General features: G+C 45.4%; 1 long non-coding RNA gene and 1 pseudogene across 1 annotated transcript in view; one reads left to right on the top strand and one right to left on the bottom strand.

The window, feature by feature from the left end:
• The window catches only part of LOC132815137 (uncharacterized), a 70362-nt gene extending 51638 nt beyond the window's left edge, over positions 1-18724 (top strand). Inside the window, exon 3 of the long non-coding RNA XR_009644629.1 lies at positions 18652-18724. This is a non-coding gene — a long non-coding RNA (uncharacterized LOC132815137). The remainder of the gene's footprint in view (positions 1-18651) is intronic.
• Positions 18328-19324, bottom strand: LOC132815136 (L-lactate dehydrogenase B chain-like; annotated as a pseudogene).
• Positions 19325-24608: the final 5284 nt, after the last annotated feature.

Below are 24608 nucleotides of genomic sequence, written 5' to 3'. Positions count from 1 at the left end.
GGTGTAAATAGATTGATTTCTGGTTGGGAAGATGTAACAAGTAGTGTGCCCAGAGAGCAGTATTGGGGTCTCAACTGTTTAGAATTTATCGACATTTTGGATGAAAGGACAAATGTTTTGGTAGCTAATTTTATTGATGCCATAAAGTTAGGTGGGAAAGTGAAGAGGACATGATGTTTGAAAGGTGGGACCTGCATGGTAACATCAGTGGATTTAGGAACTAAACCTGTGCAGTTGATATCACTCTACATTATGAACTAGCTGTCCAGCCAACTGAGCCAAATGACACTCCCTTGCCCCCTCCCCTTGCCCACGACATATTGAAAAGGCTACAAACATATAGAAAGATTAAGTGAGTGTGTAAAAATCTGGCAAATGGAATACAATGTGGAAGATGTGAAATTGTCCATTTTGTCAGGAAGAATAAAAATGACGCATATTATCAAAATGGTGTGAGAGTGCAGAACTCAGAGATGGTATCGCAGTGCTCAAACTGCAGAGCTTCATTTACAGATGTAGCGTGTAATTACGAAAGTTACTAGAATGTTTTCATTTATCACAAAAGGAAGTCAATACAAAAGGAGGGAGACTATCTCTCACTTATAAGGGCATTGGTGGGACTACATCTGTGGTATTGTGCACAATATTGGTCTAGGAAGCATGTAAAAGTATTGGAAGCAATTTAGAGATGGCTGATTAAGCCAATAGCTGCAATGATCGCATTGTCTTGAAGGATCTTGATAAGGGAGGTGTGATAAGGGTATTTCCTCTTGTGAGAGAATCTCCAACTGGGGTCACTGTTTAAAAGTAAGGAAATGCTATTTGAGATAGGGATGAGGAGAGATTTTCCCTGTCAGAGGCTTGTGAGTTTTTCAAACTCTTTTCCTGAAAGAGTGGAAGCAAAGTTGTTGAATTATTTTAAGGCGGAAGTAGATTGATTCGTGATGAGCAAAGGGAGTGAAAGGTGATTGGGTTTGGTGGAAATGCAGAGTATTCAAATCAGCCATTGTTTCATTGAATGGTAACGGAGATTCAAGGATCCAAGTGGCCTACACATGCTTCTGATTCCTACATTCATATGTTCATCTGTTCACATGGAGTCTTGTCATCCCAGGAATTAGTCTTCTGTTTATTTTCATTCTATCCTTGTCCTTTAAGAATTCTGGTGATCCAGTTAGTTTTTAATAGCAACCTGCAAGTTTCCCTGGTGAATTTTCATCCTGCTAGCCCACAAATTTGCATCAATCCATTTTCACAATTTGCTTTAAACACCAAAGATCAGACTTGCAACCATTTACTTCCCTCTCTGTTTTACACTCAGTAAAAAAAGCTCAGTCACTTCCCCTTTCCTGGTCCTGTTTCCTCATTTTGAAACTTTTTCTCCTGGCATTTGGTTGATTTCAATCACATCTCCCCATCAGCTCCACAACTTCCTGATGTTAATAACATCATTGACTCTCACAGCATAGAAGGACACCATTCGGCCCTTCTAGCCTTTGCCGGCTGTTTGAAAGAACTATTCAATTAGTTCAAATCTACTGCTCTCTCCTCAGAATTGCTTTGTGCATATTTCATCTTAAAGCACTTCTCCAGTTCCTTTTGAAAGTTACCATTGAATCTGATTTCATTTCCCTTTTGAAGAATCCATTCCAGCCCAGAGGAATTCACTGCGTAAGACTCCCCATCCTACTCTTTAGGCAGTTGCCTTAAATCTGGGTCCTTCGGTTAGCAGATCTCCAGCCAGTGAAAACAGTTTCTTTTTATCTTTCATTACAATTCAAGATTTTGAATAATTCTACTAAATCTTACATTAGGTTTCTCTGATCTAAGCAGAATGATCTCAGCTTTTCCACTTATTCCATTAATTTTTTGTTCATTTAGGAGTATTGCTGGCTGGGCCAACGTTGATTGCCTGTCACTAGTTGCCCCTGAGAATTTGATGGCAAGCTGCCTTCTTGAACAGCCACAGTCCATGTATTATAAGTAGACCCACAATACCCTTAGGGAGGAAATTCCAGGATTTTAGCCCAACACAGCTGAAGGAACAGCGTAATACTTCCAGGTCAGGATGGTGAGTGGCTTGGAGGGGAATATGCAGATGATGGTGTTCCCATGGATCTGCTGCCCTTGTTCTTCTAGATGGGGCTTGGAAGGTGTTATGTAATGATCTTTGGTGAATAACTACATTGCATTTTGTTGATGGTGCACCCTGCTGCTACTGAAAGTCAGTGGTAGAGTAACTGCAAGTTTCTGGTGCCAGTCAAGCAGGCTGCCTTTCCCTGGATGGTGTCAGGATTCTTGTTGAAGCTGCGCTCATTCAGGCAAGTGGGAAGTATTCCACCATACGTCTGACTTGTGCCTTGTAGATGGTTGACAGGCTTTGGGAATCAAGAGATGAGTTACTCATTGCAGTATTCTGAACATTTAACCTCTCTTTTCTGCATTTATATGACTAGTTCAGTTCAGTTTCTGATGAATGGTAACCCCTAGAATACTAGCAGTAGGGTATTCAGTGATGGTAACACCATTGAATGTCAAGGGGTGGTGGTTAGATAGTCTCTTATTGGAGATGATCATTACCTGGCATTTGTATGGCACAAATGTTACTTGCCATGTTTCTGGATATTGTCCAGGTCTTGTTGCATTGGACATGAACTGTTTCATTATCTGGGGAGTCACAAGTGGTGCAAAACATCTTCACTTCTGACCTTATGATGGAGGAAAGATCATTAATGAAGCATTTAAAGATGGTTGGACCTAGGACATAATCCTGAGGAGCTCTCACAGAGATGTCCTGAAGCTGAGATGACTGATCTCCAAACATCACAATCATCTACCTATGTGCCAGGTATGACTCCAACCAGCAGAGAGTTTCCCCAATGATTCATAATCCTCCTTGATGCCACACTTGGTCAAATGCGGCTTTGATGTCAAGGACAGACACTTTTATCTCCCCTCGGGATTTCAGCTTTTCTGTCCATGTTTGAACCAAGGCTGTAATGAGATCAGGAGTTGAGTGGCCCTGGCTGAACCCAAGCTGGGTGTCACTGCTCAAGTTATTGCTAAGCAACTACTGCTTGATAGCACTGTTGATGGCATCTTTCATCACTTTACAGAGCAGACTGAGGGGGTGGTAATTGGCTTGGTTGGATTTGTCCTGGTTTTATGTACAGGACATACCTGGACAATTTTCCACATTGTCAGGTAGGTGCCAGTATTGTAGCTGTACTGGAACAGCTTGACTAGTGGCTAGTTCTGTACTATTGTGGTACTATTGTCATAATATTGTCAGGGCTCATTGCCTTTGCAATATTCGGTGCCTCCATCCATTTCTTAATATCAGGTGGAGTGAACCAAATTGTCTGAAGACTGGTATCTGTGATGCTTTGGACTTCTAGAGGAGGTTGAGATGGATCATCCACTTGGCACTTCTGGCTGAAGATTGCTTCAAAGGTTTAGCCTTATCTTTAGCACTGATGTGTTGGTCCCTTCCATTATTGAGCATGGGGATGGATTGTGGAGCCTACTCTTGAGTTGTTTAATTGTCCAAAACCATTCATAACTGGATGTGGCAGGACTGTGGAACTTAGATCTGATCAATTGGTTGTTGGATCATTTAGCTCTGTCTATCAGTTGCTACTTATACTATTTGGCATGCATGTAACCCTGTTTGGTAAGGTCATCAGGTTGACACCTCATGTTTTAACTATGCCTGCTACTACTTCTGGCATGCCCTCCTGTACTGGCCATTGAAGCAGAGTTGTCCCCTGGCTTGATGGTAATGGTTGAGTGGGGGAGTATGCTGGGCCATGAGGTTACAGATTTTGCTGCTTTTGATGCTGTACAGCGCCTTGTGGATGTCCAGTCTTGAGCTGCTAGCTCTTTTTGAGGTCCATCCATTTAGCATGGTAATAGTGCCACACAAAATGATGTAAGGTATTATTAATGTGATGGCGGGACATCATCTCCACAGGGACTATGTGGTGGTCACTCTTATCGATACTACCATGGACTGATATATCTGCAGCGGCAAATTGGTGAGGATAACATCAAGTGTTTTTCCCTTGTCTTGGTTGCCAAGTTTCCTGCCACAGTCTAGCAGCCTGTCCTTTGGGGCCTGACCAGCTCCAGCGGTAGTACACCAGTCTTGGTGGTGGACATTGAAATCCCCCCACCCAGAGCACATGTTTGTGTCTTTGCTATCTTCAGTGCTTTCTCCAACATGGGGGAAACACAGAATCATAAGGATGGTATATGATAATCAGCAGGAGGTTTCCTTGCCCATGTTTGACCTGATGCAGTGAGACTTTTATTGAGGCCCAGAATCAGTGTTAAGCTCTCCAAGGACAACTCCTACGTGACTGTGTACAATTGTGCCTCCAGCTCAGCTGAATCTGTCTTGTTGGTGGGACAGGACATTACCAGGGATGGCATAGTGGTGCCTGGGACATTACAAGGTATGATACCATGAGTGTGACTATATCAGGCTGTTAACTAGTCTGTGAGACTGCTCTCCCAATATTGACACTAGTCTCTAGATGTTAATAACTTTACAAAGTCAACAGGGCTGTTTTTGCTATTATCATTCCTAGGTCAATACGAGGTGGTCTATCTGGTTTCATTTCTGTTTTGAGACCTCATAGTGATTGATACAATCAATTTACAGAACAGTAACTATGCATCTGAAATCACATGAGGCCAGACCAAGTAAGGATGGCATATTTCCTTCCCTGAAGGACATTAGTGAACCAGATGGGAGGCAATGGTGTAGTGGTATTATTGTTGGGCTGCTAATCCAGAGACCAAGGTAATATTCTGGGGAATCGGGTTTGAATCCTGCCCTAGCAGATAGTGGCATTTGAATTCAATAAAAATCTGGAATTTATGGTCTAATGATGACCATGACTCCATTATCAATTTTTGGGGAATCCCCATCTGGTTCAGTAATGTCCTTTAGAGAAGGAAATGGCCATCCTTACCTGGTCTGGACTGCATGTGATTCCAGACCCACAGCAATGTGGGTGACTCTTAGCTGCCCTTTGGGCCACTAGGAACAGGCAGTAAATGCTGGCCTGGTCAGCAATGTCCACATCCTGTGATTTTTTTTTAAAATGGAGTTTTCCTGACAATTGGCAATAGTTTCATGGTCATCATTAGATTCTTAATTCCACCATTGCCAGCAACTCGGGTCACCTGATTAATAGTCCAGCGAATACAACTAGGCCATTGGCTTCCCTTAAGTGAAGTCCCTCCTGTCTTTGTTTTTTTTTAAATTCCTGTCAAAGATGTGAGTGTAAGTGGCAAAACCAACATTATTCCCCATCCCTAATTCTTTTTGGGTAGCTGGGTGTGAGCTGCCTTCTTGAGCTGCTGTAGACTCACAATGCCCTTACAGAGGAAGTTCCACAATTTTCACTTAGTGACTCTTAAGGAATGACGTTATATTTCCAAGTCAGGATGGTGGTTGGCTTGGACGGGAACTTGCAGATGATGATGTTCCTATAGAACATAGAACATTACAGCGCAGTACAGGCCTTTGGCCTTCGATGCTGTGCTGACTTGTGAAACCAATCTGAAGCCCATCTAACCTACACTACTCCATTTTCATCCATATGTCTATCCAGTGACCATTTAAATGCCCTTAAAGTTGGCCAGTCTGATGTATCTACTGGTCTTGTCCTTCTAGATGGTAGTGGCCATTGGCATGGAAGGTGCGTTTGAAAGAGCCATGTGAGATGCTGCAGTGAATCATGTATTTAATATTGGTGTAACTGTGTGGTGATAGTAGAAAGAGCAAATGTTGAAGCTTGTGGATGTGGTGCCAATCAATGGCTGCATTGTCTTGAATGGTGTCAACTTCTTGAGTGTTATCAACTTCTTGACTTGGGTCTTGTAAATGTCGGACAGGTTTTGGAGAGTGAATTGCTACAGGATTCCTAGTCTCTGACCTGCTTTTTAAACTGTTGTATTTATATGGCTGGTGCAGTACAGTACCTGGTCTTTGTCATCCCCCAGGATGTTGATAGTGGGGGGTTCAGTATTGGTGATGGCATTGGATGCCTAGGAGAGATGTGATATTTACTCTTGTTGGAGAAAGGCATTGTCTGGCACTTGTATGGTTTGAAAGTAATGTGTTATTCATGATTTGTTGTGATTGGAGGTTACACCAAGTGAGCAGGTGACTTTGGTTCTCAGGTTCCCAAATCTCACAAGCACCTCAAAGAACATAGAACATTACAGCACAGTACAGGCCCTTCGGCCCTCGATGTTGCGCCGCCCTGTCATACCAATCTGAAACCCATCCCACCTACACTATTCCATGTACGTCCATATGCCTGTCCAATGACGACTTAAATGCATGAAAACTTGGTGAATCTACAACCATTGCAGGCAAAGCATTCCATACCCTTACTACTCACAGAGTGAAGATTTGTTTTTGCTCCCTCTCTCTGACTCAGGGCTTGTTTCTGAGCAGACACACACTTGCGTGTAAGGGGCCTGCAACACTGCAGAAGCCTCCTGCCTCCCCCTCCACCCCCCGTCAACGGGATTGACACAGCGAGCACTTGCTAAGTCTGCTCCCAGTTCAGGAGATTAGGCAGCTGCCCACCGCATGGGAGCTCCTGCCCCCACCTCACCCTCGCCCCCCTCAACCCTGTCCAAACCTGCCTCCCATCTAACCCCCACACAGAGAGAGCGAGAGATCAGTCATTTGGAGATGGTGCCTGGACTCCCACCAATGTCCAGGACTGCTCTCAGCAGTATTTCAGTAAGCCGAGATCATTTCAGTCTGGGTCTGCCGTGACTTGGATTGACCTTAAGACCATAATACGTAGCAGCAGAATTAGATCATTTGGTCCATTGATTTTGTTCTGCCATTTGATCCTGGCTGATATATTTCAAAAATGTGGTGCTAGAAAAACACAGCAGGCCAGGCAGCATCTGAGGAGCAGGAGAATCGACGTTTCGGGCATAAGCCCTTCTTCAGGAATGAGGCAGGTGTGCCAAGCTGGATTGAGGTAAAAGTAGGGGGGAGGAAATTTGGGGGAGGGGTGCTGGGAATACGATAGGTGGGTGAAGGTGAGTGTGATAGGCTGGAGAGGGGGTGGGGGCGGAGAGGTTGGGAAGAAAATTGCAGGTCAAGAGGGCGGTGCTGAATCAGGGGGTTGGGACTGAGATAAGGTGGGGGGAGGGGAAATGAGGAAGTTGGAGAAATCTACATTCATCCCTTGTGGTTGGAGGGTTCCTAGATGGTAGATGAGGCACTCTTCCTCCAGGCATCATGTGGTCAGGGTCTGGTGATGGAGGAGGCCAAGGACCTGCATGACCTTGGCGGAGTGGGAGGGGGAGTTAAAGTGTTCAACCACGGGGCGGTTGGGATGGCGGTGCGGGTGTCCCAGAGGTGTTCCCTGAAACGTTCTGCAAGTAGGCAGCCTGTCTCCCCTATGTAGAGGAGACCACATCGGGTGCAACAGATACAGTAAATGATGTGTGTGGAGGTGCAGGTGAATTTGCGTCGGATATAGAAGGATCCATTGGGGCCTTGTAGGGAGGGGAGGGGGGAGGTGTGGGTGCAAGTTTTGCATTTCTTGCGGTTGCAGGGCAAGGTGCCGGGAGTGGAAGTGGGGTTGGTGGGGGGTGTGGACCTGACGAGGGAGTCACAGAGGGAGTGGTCTCTCCAGAACGCTGATAGAGGTGGGGAGGGAAATATATCCCTAGTGGTGGGGTCTGTTTGGAGGTGGCAGAAATGACAGAAGATGATACAAGGTTGGTGGGATGGAAGGTGAGACCAGTGGGGTTCTGTCCTGGTGGGGATTGGAGGGGCGGGGTTCAAGGACGGAGGTGCGGGAAGTGGAGGAGATGTGGTGGAGAGCATCGTTGACCACATTGGAGGGGAAATTGCGGTCTTTGAAGAAGGAGGCCATTCGGGCTTTTCGGTATTGGAATTGGTCCTCCTGGGACCAGATGCGGCGGAGGCGGAGGAATTGGGAATATGGGATGGCGTTTTTACAGGGGCAGGGTGGGAGGAGGTGTAATCTAGGTAGCTGTGGGAGTCGGTCAGTTTGTAGTAAATGTCTGTGTTGAGTCGGTCGCCCGAGATAGGTAAATTTGAGGTCTGGGTGGAAGGTGTTGGTAAAGTGGATGAACTGTTCAACCTCCTCGTGGGAGCACAAGGTAGCGCCAATCCAATCATTGATGTAGCGGAGGAAAAGGTGGGGGGTGGTGCCAGTGTAGCTGCGGAAGATGGACTGTTCCACATATCCAATGAAGAGGCAGGCGTAGCTGGGGCCCATGCAGGTGCCCATAGCTCCTCCTTTGGTTTGGAGGAAGTGGGAGGATTGGAAGGAGAAGTTGTTAAGAGTGAGGACCAGTTCAGTCAGTCAAAGGAGGGTGTCAGTGGAAGGGTACTTGGGTCGGCGGGAGAGGAAGAAGCGGAGGGCTTTGAGTCCTTTGTGATGGGGGATGGAGGTGTACAGGGACTGGATGTCCATCGTGAAGATAAGGTGTTGGGGGCCGGGGAAGCGAAAATCATGGAGGAGGTGGAGGGCGTGGGTGGTGTCCCGAACGTAGGTGGGGAGTTCTTGGACTAAGGGGGACAGGACAATGTCGAGGTATGCAGAGATGAGTTCGGTGGGGCAGGAGCAGGCTGAGACAATGGGTCGGCCGGGGCAGTTGGGTTTGTGGATTTTGGGCAGGAGGTAGAAACGGGCGGTGCTGGGTTGTGGGACTTTGAGGTTGGAGGCGGTGGATGGGAGATCCCCTGAGGTGATGAGGTCCTGGATGGTCTCGGAGATGATGGTTTGGTGGTGGGAGGTGGGGTCATGGTCACGGGGGCAGTAGGAGGAGGTGTCCGCGAATTGGCGTCTAGCTTCAGCGGTGTAAAGATCGGTGTGCCAAACTACCACTGTGCCTCCCTTGTCTGCCGGTTTGATGGTGAGGTTGGGGTTGGAACTTACGCCAATACAATCATCGATTTAGCGGAGGAAAAGGTGGGGGGTGGTGCCAGTGTAGCTGTGCTACGCCAATACAATACAATACGAGGAGGTTGAACAGTTCATCCACTTTACTAACACCTTCCACCCTGACCTCAAATTTACCTGACCATCTCAGACTCCTCCCTCCCCTTCCTAGATCTTTCCATTTCTATCTCGGGCGACTGACTCAACACAGACATTTACTACAAACTGACCGACTCCCACAGCTACCTAGATTACACCTCCTCCCACCCTGCCCCCTATAAAAGCGCCATCCCATATTCCCAATTCCTTCGCCTCTGCCGCAGCTCACCTTGTGTGAAAAATTTGCCCCTTAGGTCCTTTATAAATCTTTTCCCATTTACCCTAAACCTATGCCCTCCAGTTCTGGACTCCCACAATACAGGGAAAAAAACCTTGTCTATTTACCCCATCCATGCCCCTCATGATTTTATAAACCTCACCGCTCAGCCTCTAACACTCCGGGAAAACCGCCCCAGCCTGTTCAGCCTCTCTCTATGGCCCAAACCTTCCAACCCTGGCAACATCCTTGTAAATCTTTTCTGAACCCTTTCAAGTTTTACAACATCCTTCCTATGGGAGGAAGACCAGAATTGCTCACAGTATTCCAAATCCTTCAGAACTCCATTGACTACAGACATAGAGTCCTCAATTGCTCCTCATATGATGAACCCTTCATCCCTGGGATCAATCGTGTAAGCCTCCTCTGGACCCCTCTAACGCTAGCATGACCTTCCTTAGATATGGGGCACAGAACTCACCATATTCCAAAATATAGGCAGCATGGTGTCTCAGTGGTTATCACTGCCGCCTCACTGTGTCAGGGATCTGGCTTCAGTTCCACTGCCTGAGCGACTGTCAGTGTGGGAGCTTGCTCATTCTCCTTGTGTTTCTTATGTGGGATTTCTCTGGGTGCTCCAGTTTCATTCCACAGTCCAAAGGTGTGCAGATTAGGTTGGATTGGTCATGCTGAATTGCCCCTAGTCCAGGGCTGTGCAGGCTACGTGGATTAGCCATGGGAAATGTAGGGCTACAGAGATAGGGTAGGAGATGTGGTCAGGGTAGGATCCTAGTTAAAAACAAGGGCTGCAGATGCTGGAAACTAGATTCTAGACTTGAGTGGTGCTGGAAAAGCACAGCAGTTCAGGCAGTATCTGAGGAGCAGGAAAATCAACGTTTCAGGCAAAAGCCCTTCATCAGGAATAGAGCCTGTTTGGAGGGTTGGTGTATACGCAATGGGCCAAATGGCCTCCTTTCACACTGTAGGGATTCTATTCTATTCCAAATATAGGATCTCATCAGAGTCTTGTACAACCTCAGCAGTTCATCTCAGCTGTTGTATTCTAACCCTCTTGAAATTAATGCCAACATTGCATTGCATTGTATTGATAGTCTTTTGCCTTCTGGCTCCCTTCCTTCTTAAACAGGGGTGTTATATTAGCCATTTGCCACCCCTCTGGGTCTTGCTGCCACATCTCTGTGATACCCACAGTATCACACCTGCCAATTTCAATCTGCATCCCCCTTCTCATAGTTGTCCCCTTATTGGCTGTGCTTGAAGTTAGATACCTGACCCTTTCCATAGTCCTTGTCTTGTTATTTGTTCTGGAAACTTTAACAACCTTTGCTGAGCATCCCACACACCCCTTAAATTTCTCCATAATATTTCAAGCAACTGAACACAACTCCCCCCCTCCCCCCCAACTCAGTATTCGGTTTAAAGTGCTATCCACAGCCCTGGGTATGTGATTCGTCCCAGCGTGGCTTAGGTGCAGCCTGTCCCACTGGAAGAGCTCCTTCTTTCCCCAGCACTGCTGCCAATTTCCCATGAATTCAAACCCGTTTCTCCTAACCAAATCCGGAGCTACCCATTTATCTCTTTAATCTTGTGGATAGTCTTTGGGGACAGAAAACAGTGTCTATTCCCTGACTATGCTATCCCTGATTCCAATTACATTTGTCTTTTCTCTCTTCCTTGAATGGCTCCCTGTACTATGGTGCTATGGTCAGTTTCCTCATCCTCCCTACAGCCACCATTCTCATCCACACAGGAAGCAATAGACAAGCTCAAAGGCTGAGGCTCCTTCAGCACTACCTCCTGGATCCTTCCACCTGCCTCTTCTGTCCCTGACCACTGACTGGATTCGAGTTAGTGAATCTGAGGGGTGTGACTGCCTCCTGAAACACTGCACCCAGATAACCCCTTCCCTGAGGTGTTGCAGTGTTTGAAGCTCAGACTCCAGCTCATCAACCCTGAGCCAGAGTTCCTCAAGCAACCAATATTTGCTACGGATGTCGTCACAGAACCATAATAGAGTGCACCCCTATCTTCCATATCATGTAGGTACAACACATCATCTGGCCTGCATCTCTATTTTAATTAGTTTGTTCTTAATATGATATGAAAACTTTTTTTGCTGGTCTTGTAATTTACAGCCTGCAAATATTTACCTTATTTACTTTTAATCTGAAAGTATCATATAAAAGGTAGTCAAATTAGTAGCTGTCACCAGTCGATGAACTTATGGTTCAACTATCATGTCAATTCTTTGTGGTGGGCACCTGATCCTGGGCTTCAATTTATCCTGTTAAAGAAAGACTACCAAACTGTGAGCCAAAAAAAGGCTGAAAGCACCTCCTCCCCTTTGCACTGAATTCCCAGATTGCCTTCAAATTCACCAAATTACAAACTCATTTGGGCTGTGTCTCACTATGGATAGGATCTCTCCTTCCTGCCTGTGTGAAAGTAATTGAGATTGATATGCATTAGTTACATTATTGTTGTATCACATGATTAACAGAACAATGTATGGTGAATTAGATCAAGCTTAAAAATCACACAACACCAGGTTATAGTCCAACAGGTTTAATTGGAAACACTACCTTTCAGAGCGCCGCTCCTTCATCAGGTGGTTGTGGAGGATACAATTGTAAGACACAGAATTTATAACAAAAGTTTACAGTGTGATGTAACTGAAATTATACATTGAAAAATACCTTGATTGTTAAGCCTCTCACCTGTCAGAGTGACCATGTTAGTTTCCCATTTTTTCATATGTAAATCACAAAAGTTTTCTTAAAAGTTACATTCTCAGGTTAACTGTAGCAATTGGTGTCAGCCCAGATGTGTTGAAGGTGTTAGCCCCCTGTGTTCCCTGTCTGTGCCATAATGTTTAGACTGATTATAATCTAAAAAAGAATTAACAGAATCTTACATGAATGCGTGCAGTTTTTGAGCAAAGTACAATGTAACTCTGCAAGTACAAATTCACCCACAAACATATATTTGCATGTGTGCATGTGGGTTTGTGTGTGTGTGTGGGAGGGTGGGGGGGTTGTGAGTATCTGTGAGAGAGAGTGTATATGCATGTGTGTGAGTGTAAGAGGCTCTGAGTCTGTGAGAGGATGCATGTGTGAGTGAGGGAGTGTGTGTGTTTGTGTATAGGAGTGTCTGTGTCTGTGTGTGTGTGAAGTAAGAGTGCCTCTGTCTGTGTGTATGTGTGTAGGAGTGTCTGTGTGTGTGTATGTGTGTGTATATAGTGCGATGGGGTCACCTGTAATGTGACATGAACCCAAAATCCTGGTTGAGGCCCTCCCTATGGGTACCGAACTTGACTATTAGCCTCTGCTTCCAATTAAACCTGTGGGACTGTAACCTGGTGTTGTGTGAATTTTAACTTTGTACACCCCAGTCCATCTCCAAATCTCGATCAAGCTTGATCTTTTTTCACTCCTGTGATTCCTTTCTTTTGATGTTTCCATTTGATATTGCCGGGACTTTGTGTTCAGATTCCTCTGGCATTTGTTAGTCTCATCTTATCTAGGCCTTGGCATGGATTTCTGCCCTCTCCAGCCTTGCATTGATAAGTGGCACGTTACCATTTGCAGTAATGAGGCACATTTCTACTCCATCAATGCTGCAGGTCTTCTGATCAAACATTAGATCAAAGAGATCTATTTGGTGTCAAAACATCAATACTGCTTCCAAACCACATCCAGGTCAGTGTCTGCATACACAACAACTATGATCTTTTTGTTAATATCCAAGCTCAAAGCATGTGAGTACTCGTCATTCCACATTGCTGGCCAGAAGCCTGAGTTGAACATTGTCAGCTGTAGCTCAGTGAGTAGCATTCACATCTTTACGGCAGAGTGGCCATCTGGAGAAGACTTTGCTGAGTAAAGACAAAATAGTGATATGCCCATATAGCAGGTTATTGCAATTGCATTCTGATTGGTGGAGGTGTTGCCATGGAGAATGCATCCATTAATGCTGATTCACAGTTAACTGCCAAGCTCTGTTTAAATGTAGAACCAGGCAGTTTGACTAACTTCTCAGGGCATTGATCTGAGAACTGAACAACCCTTGTTGCTACTGCAGAGTAACAGCTAGCTTCACCTGTTCGCTCACTTGGAAAAAGAATGGATCTCAAAACTTTCAGCAGTAGTTGAAGTGAGCTGTTTCATGCTGCTATTCTGCAGCAGCAGTTCTTGTGGTGTTCACCACGAACAGGATGCTGCCAAAGAGGCGTCCTGTCTATCACACAAATGAGTAATGTGGTATTTGAATTTCAGTTCCGGTGCGATGCTAGATATTTAGGCTATAGATCTCAGTGACTGATAGATTCCATCAAACAGCATGTCTCTTTTTTGCTGTTTGCTGTAAGCAAGGCACTGACTGTATGCAATCAGACTGCACTTGTAAAAATCATAATCATGTCCAACATTCGGTGTGATTCTGTAATTGGTCAGCATGTGCTGAAATCCTGAGCGTGTGAAGAAATACATTGACAACCAGTAGTTTAAATTGTCAGTCTGGTTTGCAGTGGGCAGTGCTCACATATACTGAATCAGCATCTCTCCCAAAGTTCGCACTAATGAATGTTACTGATTATAACGAGGTCAGCCAGGTGGACCTCATAGAGTATGAGTTCCCTGATCAGGAGTGTTAACCTGGTCCAATCAGGGAGGCCTGGCTGACAAATCAGAACAAGAGAGTCTAAGACATCCGACTTGCTCTGACAGCTGGCTCTGAGGGAGCTGGATCAGTGTCAAGGACTCTCCACCTGTAAATAAAAAGGGACTTGGTGATGGGATACCAGCCGCTGTGCACTTATTTCAGTCCAACCTACCCATGCCAACCAGATATCCCAACCTAATGTAGTCCTATTTGCCAGCACTTGGCCCATATCCCTATTTACAGAGTCTGACATGGATTCATGCAGTTTTTGAGCAAAGTAAAGTGTAATTCTGCAAGAACAAATTCACCCCACAAACTTATATGGGCATGTGTGCGTGTGGTGTGTGTGTGTGTGTGTGTGTGTGTGTGTGTGTGTGTGTGTGTGAGATGAGTGGCTGTAAGAGAGAGAGAGAGAGAGAGAGTGTGTGTGTGTGTAGTGTGATGGGGGTCACCTGTAGTGTGACATGAATCCAGGGTCCCGGTTGAGGCCATTCCCTTGGGTACCGAACCTGGCTATCAGCCTCAGCTTGGCCACTTCTCGTGTTGCCTGTCCCAAAGTCCACCTTGGAGGACGGTCACCCGAAGGTCTGAGGTGGATGATGCCTTGTCACGGTAGATGCTGCAAGACATGTCAGAATGTCGCTACCACCATTACGCATGGGGACACCTCCCACCATATACGTGGCAGGTACTCCTGCAACTCAGCCAATGTTGTCTATCTCATACACTGCAAGCAAGGATGCCCTGAATCAAGATTAGAGTGTTTTTGCCCAAAATGTCAATTTTCCTGCTCCTTGGATGCTGCCTGACCTGCTGTGCTTTTCCAGCACCCCTCTAATCTTGACTCTAATCTCCAGCATCTGCAGAACCCACTTCTGCCAAGAATGCCCTGAGGCATGGTACATTGGTAGACCAAGCAGAGGCTACGGCAATGGATGAATGGACATTGCACAACAATCAATGAACAGGAGTGCTCCCTCCCTGTCGGAAAGCACTTCAGTGGTATGGGACATTCAACCTTGGGCATTCGGGTGGCCATCCTCTAAGGTGGACTTTGAGATAGGCAGCAACGTAAGTGGCCAAGCAGAGACTGATAGCCAAGTATTGAAATTCATATACACCACACCAACTGCATTTCCCTCATCTATCTATTTGGTCACCATCTCAAAGAACTCAATAAGGTTTGTGAGGCCAGACCTACCCTTCACAAAACCGTGTTGACTATCTCTAATCAACTTATTCCTCTCTAGATGATTATAAGTCCTATATCTTATAACCTTGGGATTGATGGAATATGGGCCGGGTGCTGGCAGATGGGACTAGATTGGGTTGGATTATCTGGTCGGCATGGACAGGTTGGACCAAAGGGTCTGTTTCCATGCGGTACATCTCTATGACTCTATGACTTTACCCACAACCAAAGTAAGGCTCATTGGTCTATAATTACCAGGGTTGTCTCTACTCCCCTTCTTGAACAAGGGACAAGGGTTTAATTTATCTAAATTCAACTCCAACTGCCACTCCTCAGCCCATTGGCCCATCTGATCAAGATCCTGTTGTAATCTGAGGTAACCTTCTTCAATGTCCACTACACCTCCAATTTTGGCGTCATCTGCAAATGTACTAACTATACCTCCTATTTTCATATCCAAATCACTTATGTCAATTTTGCAAAGTAATGGACTCAGCACAGATCCCTGTGGCATACCAGTTTTACATTGAAATAGCTAGTTCTCCCTGTATTCTATGAGTCCTAACATTGCAAACCAGTGTCCCATGGGGAACCTTGTCGAACGCCTGACTGAAATCCATATAGATCACATCTACCGCTCTGCCCCCATCAATCCTCTTTGTTACTTCTTCAAAAAACTCAATCAAGTTTGAGAGACATGATTTCCCATGCACAAAGACTATCCTTAATCAGTTCTTGCCTTTCCAAATACATGTCCCTCAGGATTCCCTCCAACAACTTGCCCACCACCGAGGTCAGGCTCACTAGTCTATAGTTTCCTAGCTTGTCCTTACCACCTTTCTTAAACAGTGGCACCAAGATAGCTAACCTCCAGTCTTCAGGCACCTCACCTGTGACTATCAATGATACAAATATCTCAGCAAGAGGCCCAGCAATCACTTCTCTAGCTTCCCACAGAGTTCTAGGGTACACCTGATCAGGTCCTGGGGATTTATGCGTTTCTTTTCCCTGGGGTGGGGGAGTCCAGAACTAGAGGGCATAGGTTTCGGGTGAGTGGGGAAAGATATAAAAGAGACCTAAGGGGCAATATTTTCACGCAGAGGATGGTACGTGTATGGAATGAGCTGCCAGAGGAAGTGGTGGAGGCTGGTACAATTGCAACATTTAAAGGGCATCTGGATGGGTTTATGAATAGGAAGGGTTTGCAGGAATATGGGCCGGGTGCTGGCAGGTGGGAGTAGATTGGGTTGGGATATCTAGTCGGCATGGTTGGGTTGGGCCGAAGGGTCTGTTTCCGTGCTGTACATCTCTATGACTCTAAGACTAACTGAGCTGTCAGGCTTCACAATTGGTACAACTGGTGCTGCCCATTCTGCAATCTGCACTGGTTTAATGATTTCTTCGGTCTCCAGCCTCCTGTGTTCCACCTCTACTTTTACCCAGAAGGCTAATGGTACCAGGCAGGCGTTGCAAAACTGCAGAATTGCTTCTTGGTCAACATGGAAAGTGGCTTTGGCCCCTTTGATATTCCAAGCCCTTCCTGAAAAGTCCTGGGTATTTCACTAGGACTTCACTGAGGCAGCCATTTTGTATTCAAAAAATGTTGAGCCTATCAGGGTGAATCCTTCTCAACCAATTGCTCCAGTAGGCTTGGCATGAGTCTTTTACTACCATCAGTGGTAACTGTACCAACTGCTTCTCATAGGAGACCGGAACCAAAGTCATAGCCTTTATTTGCAACGGTTCCCCCGTGTATGTGCTCAGTCTGGCTGAGGTTTTGTGCAAACTGAAGGGTTGGAGTCCCAAATGAATCTTGTTAAAGACAGATTCAGCAACCACATAAAGCTGGACCAGTATCAACCTCCATAGGAACTGGGTGACCATTTAACCAAACATTAATTTTAATCGGTTTCAATTTGGATGTTGCTAAGCCATTTAATTGTTCCAACCCACATATAGAGGAATTTTCCAAGGTGTGCACTCTCCTGGGTACCGGCCTGTGAGTTGTCTTACTCAAGACAGACCGTGTAAGACTCCTTTGCTGTTTAGAGTCCACATACTGACAGCAACTACAATGGTTTGTCAGCCCAGATCCTGAAGAAACTTTTAACCATTTGGCTGAGCCTGGCTTTTTTGTGGGGTTCTGCTGTGGGTTGGCCTAGGGTCCCTCTGCTCAGGATATGTCCTGCGTGAAACTCTTCACTCAGGTTTCCCAGGCTCAGCTGGACAGGTGAGGGTGACTACTTCCGTTGGGATGCCCTGCAGCTCCCATGCTCCACTTGTCACATTTCCTTATGACAAGGCCAGCTGCAGTGCCTGCTTGAAGTCCAGTTGGGCTTCAGCAAGTAGGCACCTCTGCATGGTTACGTGATTAATCCCACATACTAAACAGTGTCTCCCCATCTTGTTCAGAGTTAACCCAAAATCACACGCCTTTGCCAGTCTTCTTAACCACGTTAAAAATCCCAATATGGATTCCCCTGGTTCTCATCAGCTAAATAAAACCAATAGTGTCTTTTGATTAGAGGAGGTTTGGAAATTTTAGTGTCTGGTGCCTCTGGGAAAGTTAAGCCCCTTGTAACCAAAGAATGCTGTGGGTCCAAAAGCAGTAAGAAGGATTACTCGTTGCTTTTCATCTGCCTGCAAAAGATATTGCATTCTTTCCAAATACTAGGCCCAGTCTTCGATAACAGGCTCAAACCAGTTGGACTTAAGAGTCTGTTTCTGTGTTGTACACCTCTATGATTCTATGAGTCAAGCTTTCCAAATAAAGGCATGATGCCAAAAATGCTTACCCCAACTCCAGATGACTGTTCCAAGCGAATGTTCTTGAAGCACATCCTGTTTACCCCTGTCGCCACTGAAATATCTGCATAGAGGCCGGTATCCTGTCACCAAGTCACCCTTTAGTTACTTGTGCTCAGTACACTGGGCTGTGACCTGCCAGCTCAGAGTCAGTCCCCAAACTGAGGAGATTCTAAGTCTCCTGTTAAATTTGTTTTGTATTTACATGTTTTATATTATTTTTTAATGTGATAACCATTTAATTTGGGCCAGTTAATATTTGAGAATACACCCATAACAAATCATGGAATCAGAGTTTACAGAGATACTCATATCTTGCTGCAATTGGTTCCTCTGCAGCCTCAGTGAAAGGAACGCTGCAGTCAGCCTCAAAATTACACACCCTTCTGTTCCCTCTGAACTCTCCACAATGTCTCAGCACTCTTTCTCAGCTGGGCTACTCATCATCTTTCAGAATTTGATTGATGACATCAGTTACATCGTCTGCACTGAATACATATGACAGGCTGAGGAAGACTTCATCCTCTATGCCATACGTACCCTTTACCACGCTGGATACTGGGCAAATCTGTTTCAAATTCTTCCCAATGGGTTCAGTCAGTTCAGCAACACTGAGGCCAGTGGCCCAGTTAGGATATCCTTTCTGTTTAATCACTTCATAAACACCATCTGTCACCATTTTGTGGATGTCTTTCCAGTTCTCTTTGTCCTGAGCAGTTCCAACATCAAGGCTCAGCTGCTGTAGTCCAACTCCCGCTACATTGACAACACTCCAAACGGAAACAGTAGAATCTCCGTGTTCACCGAGCACAACCATGGCAACTGGATGGATGGAGCCCACGTTTCTCAGCCACCAGGTAATGAAATCGAGCAGACTCCAAATTACAGCTGCTACCAATCACACAGTTCTTTGGAAATCTGCTCATCTTCCACCGTATGTACGTCAGAATATTAACTGGGTTGAATACCACAATGAGTGTGCAGTTGACGTTGTACTTTACAATCTGGGTATGATAAATTTAAAGATATTGACATTTCTCTGGACCAGATTCAGACGGCTTTCACCCTCTTGTTGACAAGTTCCAGTTACAACCACAACTCAAGAATTCGCAGTTAACATATAATCTTTATCAGCCATAATCTTTGGAGTTTTGAGAAACAGGCTGCCAAGAAGAAGATTCATCATTTCTCCCATCCGTTTGTCTTCCAGAACATCAACAAAGGCCACCTCATTGGTTAGTTCCCTTAAAAGAATGCTAACAGCACACGCCATCCCACCTGGCCCATACCTACAATGGTGACCTTATTTCTTGAGGCTTCAGATCCATCTCAAGAAACAGGATTGATAAGTTTCTGCAGCACTGTTGCCATGCTGTCTTCCAGAAGTTTGCAATTTGGCATATTGGTTGACCACGGCTTCCTGATTGGCCTAGGTTACAACCCCAATCATAGTCAACAAGGTCCGCCTGATTCCAATCACTACAATTCCCAAGTGGAAAATGAGGTACTGTTCTTCCAGCTTCTGCTCACTGCAGCAAACCTGAGGCAGGGATGTTGACCAGGGAACATGATGGTTTGTTAAAGTGGCAGGCAACTGGAAGCTCAGGGTCTTTTTTGCAGACAGAACGTAGGTGTTCTGTGGAGTGGTCAGGCAGTCTACGCTTTGTTTCCCCAGTGTAGAGGAGACCAAATAAGTAGCAAATGCTATAGACTAGATTAAGGGAAGTGCAGGTAAAGCACTGCTTCACCTGGAAGATGTGTTTAGACTGTTGGATACTGAGGAGAGACAAAGTAAATAGGCAGGTGTTACCCCTTCTACGGTTGCCAGGAAAGATGCTGTGGGAGTGATGTTGGGATTGAAGGTGGATTGGACCCGGTGTGTCCGGAGGAAACGGTCTTACAGAAGGCTGACAGGGGAGGGGAGGTGGCACCCCCTGGAGGTGATGGAAATGGCAACCAATGATCCTCTGGATGTGGATGTGGATGCTGGTGGGATGGTAGGTGAGGATAAGCGGGTCTCTATTGCTGTTGTGGAAGGAAAGAGAAGGGGTGAGGATAAAGTGCAGAAGATAGATCAGACCCAGTTGAGGGTGCTGCCAAGTACCATGCTGAGGAATCCTCTATTTAGGAACAAGATGGAAATTTTGGAAGCCTCTTGTCAAAGTTGGCATCATCAGAACAAACATGACAGAGACAGAGGAAGTGGGAGAATTGAATAGAGTATTTACAGGAAGCAGGGTGTGAGGATGTGTCCTAAGGGAACTATGGAAATTGATTGGCTTGTACTGGACATTGCTAGCCAGCCTATCCCCAGAAAAGGAAACACAGATGTTGAGGAAGGGAAGGGAGGAGTCAGATTTGGACCAAGAGTGGGGTGGAAACAAGAAGTAAAATTGATAAACATTTACACTGTCAGGTGAGAGGGGGAGCAGCATGGATGATATCATTGATATCCTGGAGAAAGTGGGTTATGGGTGGCAGCCAAAATAGGATGGAACAGGAAATGTTCCATGTACCGCACAAAGAGACAAGCAGAGCTGGGGCCCTGAAGAACTCCTGAAGAAGGGCTCATACCCGAAACATCGATTCTCCTGCTCCTTGGGTGCTGCCTGACCTGCTGCACTTTTCCAGCAACACATTTTCAGCTCTGACCTCCAGCATGTGCAGTCCTCACTTTCTCCCATGCAGGTACCCTTCTGACTTGAAGAAAATTAGAGGAGTTAAAAGAGAAGTTATTTAGAGTAGGATGAGCTCAGCCAGGTGGAGGAGGGTGCTGGTGGATGGGGATGGTTCAGCCTTTTTTCCAGGAAGAGGTCACCACATTAGATGACCCATTTGGCTGCAGAGTCGACAAGACTGAGTTATGCCCATTGGAATCAAAGGTGTCCTGGCTCCCACGTCTATACTGGATCCCTGATGATCCCTGTAATGGTAGGCCTAACATATGATGAACGGTTGAGGATCCTGGGATTGTATTCATTAGAATTTAGAAGGTTGAGGGGAGATCTAATAGAAACTTACAAGATAATGCATGGCTTAGAAAGGGTGGACACTGGGAAGTTGTTTCCGTTAAGCGGGGAGACAAGGACCTGTGAGCACAGCTTTAGAATTAGAGGGGGTCAATTTAGAATGGAAATAAGGGGACATTTCTTCAGCCAGAGAATGGTGGGCCTGTGAAATTCATCGCCACGGACCATGGACCACAGTAGAGGCCGGGATATTAAATGTCTTCAAGACAGAGATTGATAAATTCTGAATCTCGCAAGGAATTAATGGCTATGGGGAGTGTGCGGGTAAGTGGAGTTGAAATGCTCATCAGCCATGATTGAATGGCGGAGTGGACTCAATAGGCTGAATGGCCCTACTTCCACTCTTATGGTCTTATGGAGCTTAGGTCTTTCCTTGGGCTAATGAAAATTATTATGAAAAGTTCCAACATAACCTGGCCTTCATCCTGATATTGTTGCACTAACTCTTAAAGAAGGGTCAGCCTTGGAAATGGTCACATAGCCAAACTATAGCTTTCAGGGAAGTGAAGAATCTATCATCCAGTAAGGCATTGGCACATTATGACCCCAAGTGAGATCTTTATTGACATGTGATGCCTCCCTGTACAGCATTGGCATAGCATTAGCTTCTAGTTGGCCCGAGGGAGAGGAACACCCAATTGCGAATGCATTCAGGACTTTGGCTAATGCAGAGCATAAATAGTCCAGGTAGAGAAGGAAGATTCAATGGTCATATTTGGAGTCAGGAATACCATTAAGGACATACATTTGTAATAATAACAGACGACAAACCCCTAGTGGTCTACTTAAAGAGGAAAGGCAGTGCTGCCCATAGTTTCAGGCCGAATTCAGTGCTCAGCCCCAATTCTAATTGGTGTAGAGTTGCAAGTTGGAACACCAGTAGCAAATGCAATTACATTGAGCCACCTCCTGATACCACAACCAGAAGAGTCTGGAATGGTTTTAAATTTTCTGGGCACACTTCCAGTCACAGCTGCCAATATCAGGATTTGGATACAGAAAAATCCAGGCCTGGCATAACTGAAACAGCTGCTGGTGATGCAGGAAATCAAAGGGCTGTAACAACCCGAACTGAAACTTCTTTGGACCCAGAGAGACCCGATCACAGGAGAGGATGGCATATTATGGGAGCAAGAGTGATTACCCTGGTCAAAGGTCGTCGCCAGATACTGGTTAAACTCCACCAGGGTTGTCCAGGAGTTTCCAACGTGAAGATGTTGGTGAGACATTATGTCTGATGAACAGGATTAGATGCAGACATAGCTCTGTTGGTGGGGCAGTGCCCAGAGTGCCATCAAGGACAGAAATTGCCAGCACTCGTCATTTTTGTGGGAACAGCCAGATAAACCCTGAACTTGGTGACACATTGACTATGCAGAATCTTTTAGGCTACATGTTCTTAGTCATTATGGAGGCCCACTCAAAGTGACTGGTCCTTCATAGAATTCATTCGTCAATCATAGGGATGACAATAAAAAACTGCGTGCATCTTTTGGAATTCACGGAATCTTGGAAGTGTTGGTCACAGACAATAGGGCTTCATTTACCAACAGGTAATTTGAGTATTTCCTAAAGTTGAATGTTATTCGGCATATAGGGACAGCTCCATACCATCCATCATCCAATGGTCTGGCAGGAAAAGGAATCTGAACTTTAGCAGGCTTGAAAAACAGCCTAAGGTTTTACTAGATACCAAACTGTCCTGGTTCCTGTTTGATTATAGGACCACCTCATATACAACTATAGGCATAGCTCCAGCAGAGTTGCTAATGAGAAGAAGACTGCGAATCCTCTTGCAAGGATGCCTTCCTTGAAGAAGCTCTCTTCCTCCTTCTACAAGGATTTCAGTGAGTCTCTCTCTCACTGCACCCCCCAGGTCATCTCCTCTGCACAGAAGCTCTTCAGCCACATTCTCAAACAGGAATTTCCTGTTCCATGGATGCTGCCTGACCTGCTGCGCTTTAACCAGCAACACATTTTCAGCAACATCAGGTTATAGTCCAGCAGGTTTATCCAGAAGCACTAGCTTTCAGAGCGCTGCTTCTTCAGCAGGTGGTTATGGAGCAGGACCTTCTTCAGGACCTGATGAAGAAGCAGCGCTCCGAAAGCTAGTGCTTCCAGATAAACCTGCTGGACTATAACCTGGTGTTGTGTGATTTTTAACTTTGTACACCCCAGTCCAATACCAACTCCTCAAAACTTAAGACGTGACAAATTGTCTTTTTTGTTGAAGTATTAGGTCATTCAATCCCCAGATTAATCCACTGATCCATAAATGATTAGACAAGAAAGTAATTTTATGTTTTGCTATGGGAGGACTATCTGGTGCCAGGATTGGAGATGTCACTGAGAAGCTGCAGGGCACCCTGAAGAAAAAGAGTGATAAGGAAAACATTGTACCAACGATATAGGTAGAACAAGGGGTGAGGTTTTGCATGAAGTGTTCAGGAAGATAGGCAGTAGAGTAAGAAACAGGACCTTGAAGGTTATAATGTCAAGATTACTTCCAGTAAAGAAATAAGGGAGTAAAGCAGATGGATGCATGCCTCAAGAGTTGGTGCAACAGGGAGTGTTTAAGATTCCTGGGACTGTTTCTGGAAAATGTAGGACTGCTACAAATGAGACGGTCTGAACATGAACCAGAATGGAATCAACATCTTTGTGGGAATGTTTACTAGTGCTGTTGGGAGCATTTTAAACTAGTTTAGCAGGGGCAGGAGGCACAGTGCATTAGTTTAATGTGACACAGCATAACTTAGAAAAGGAGACAAGTTCAGCCATGTGGTGCCTCAAAGGCAAGTCTGGATGGCCTCTACTTTAATGCCAGGAGTATTAGAGGTAAGATGAGTTAAAGGTATGAACTGACACGTAGGACTGCAATGTTGTCATTGGAGAGACGTAGTTGAGGGAGGGACAAGACTGACAACTTAATATTCTGGGATGAAGGACCTCCAGGTTGGACAGGGGAGAGTGTAAAGGTGGAGGTGGTGTTATGTTATTAGTTAGCGAGTTAGTTACTGCAATAAGGCCAGATAATACGTTGGAAGGGTCATCAAGTAAGGCTCTGTTGGTAGAGTTTAGGAATAAGAAGGGAGCAGCCACATTGTTAGGAATGTACTATAGGTCCCCAAACACTCAGTGGGCAATTGAGGAGTAGGTATGTAGACACTTCACTAAGGCATATAAAAATAATAATAGGGAAATATTAGGGAATTTTAACTTTCCTGATAATTGGAATAATCAGAGTATAAAGAGGTTAGAAGGGGCAGAATCCTTGTAATGTACTCAGGTGAGCTTTTTATCTTAACATGTAGAAGGTCCAACAAGGAACAGTATGGTGTTGGAGCTAATTCTAGGGATGAAGCCAGACAGATGTTTGAGATGACAGTGGGAGCATGTTAGTGATAGAGAAACCCCATATTGTATTGTTTAGATTTGTAATGGAGAAGGAGAAAGGGGATCTGCAAAAGAGAGTTTTGGATTGGAGTAAGGCAGATTTAATTAAATTAAGGCAGTATCTGGCCAGAACAATTGGGAATAGCCACTTGAGGGTAAACCGACAGCAAAACAGTTGGAGGCATTAAAAAGGTCTGGGGGGAGTACTGGCCCAACATGTTCCCTTTAGG

The sequence above is a fragment of the Hemiscyllium ocellatum genome, chromosome 4, assembly GCF_020745735.1.
Source record: "Hemiscyllium ocellatum isolate sHemOce1 chromosome 4, sHemOce1.pat.X.cur, whole genome shotgun sequence".
In the NCBI taxonomy this organism is placed as follows: Eukaryota; Metazoa; Chordata; class Chondrichthyes; order Orectolobiformes; family Hemiscylliidae; genus Hemiscyllium; species Hemiscyllium ocellatum.
Note: the sequence above shows the minus strand (reverse complement) of the source record. Positions and strands in the feature narration are given on the sequence as shown.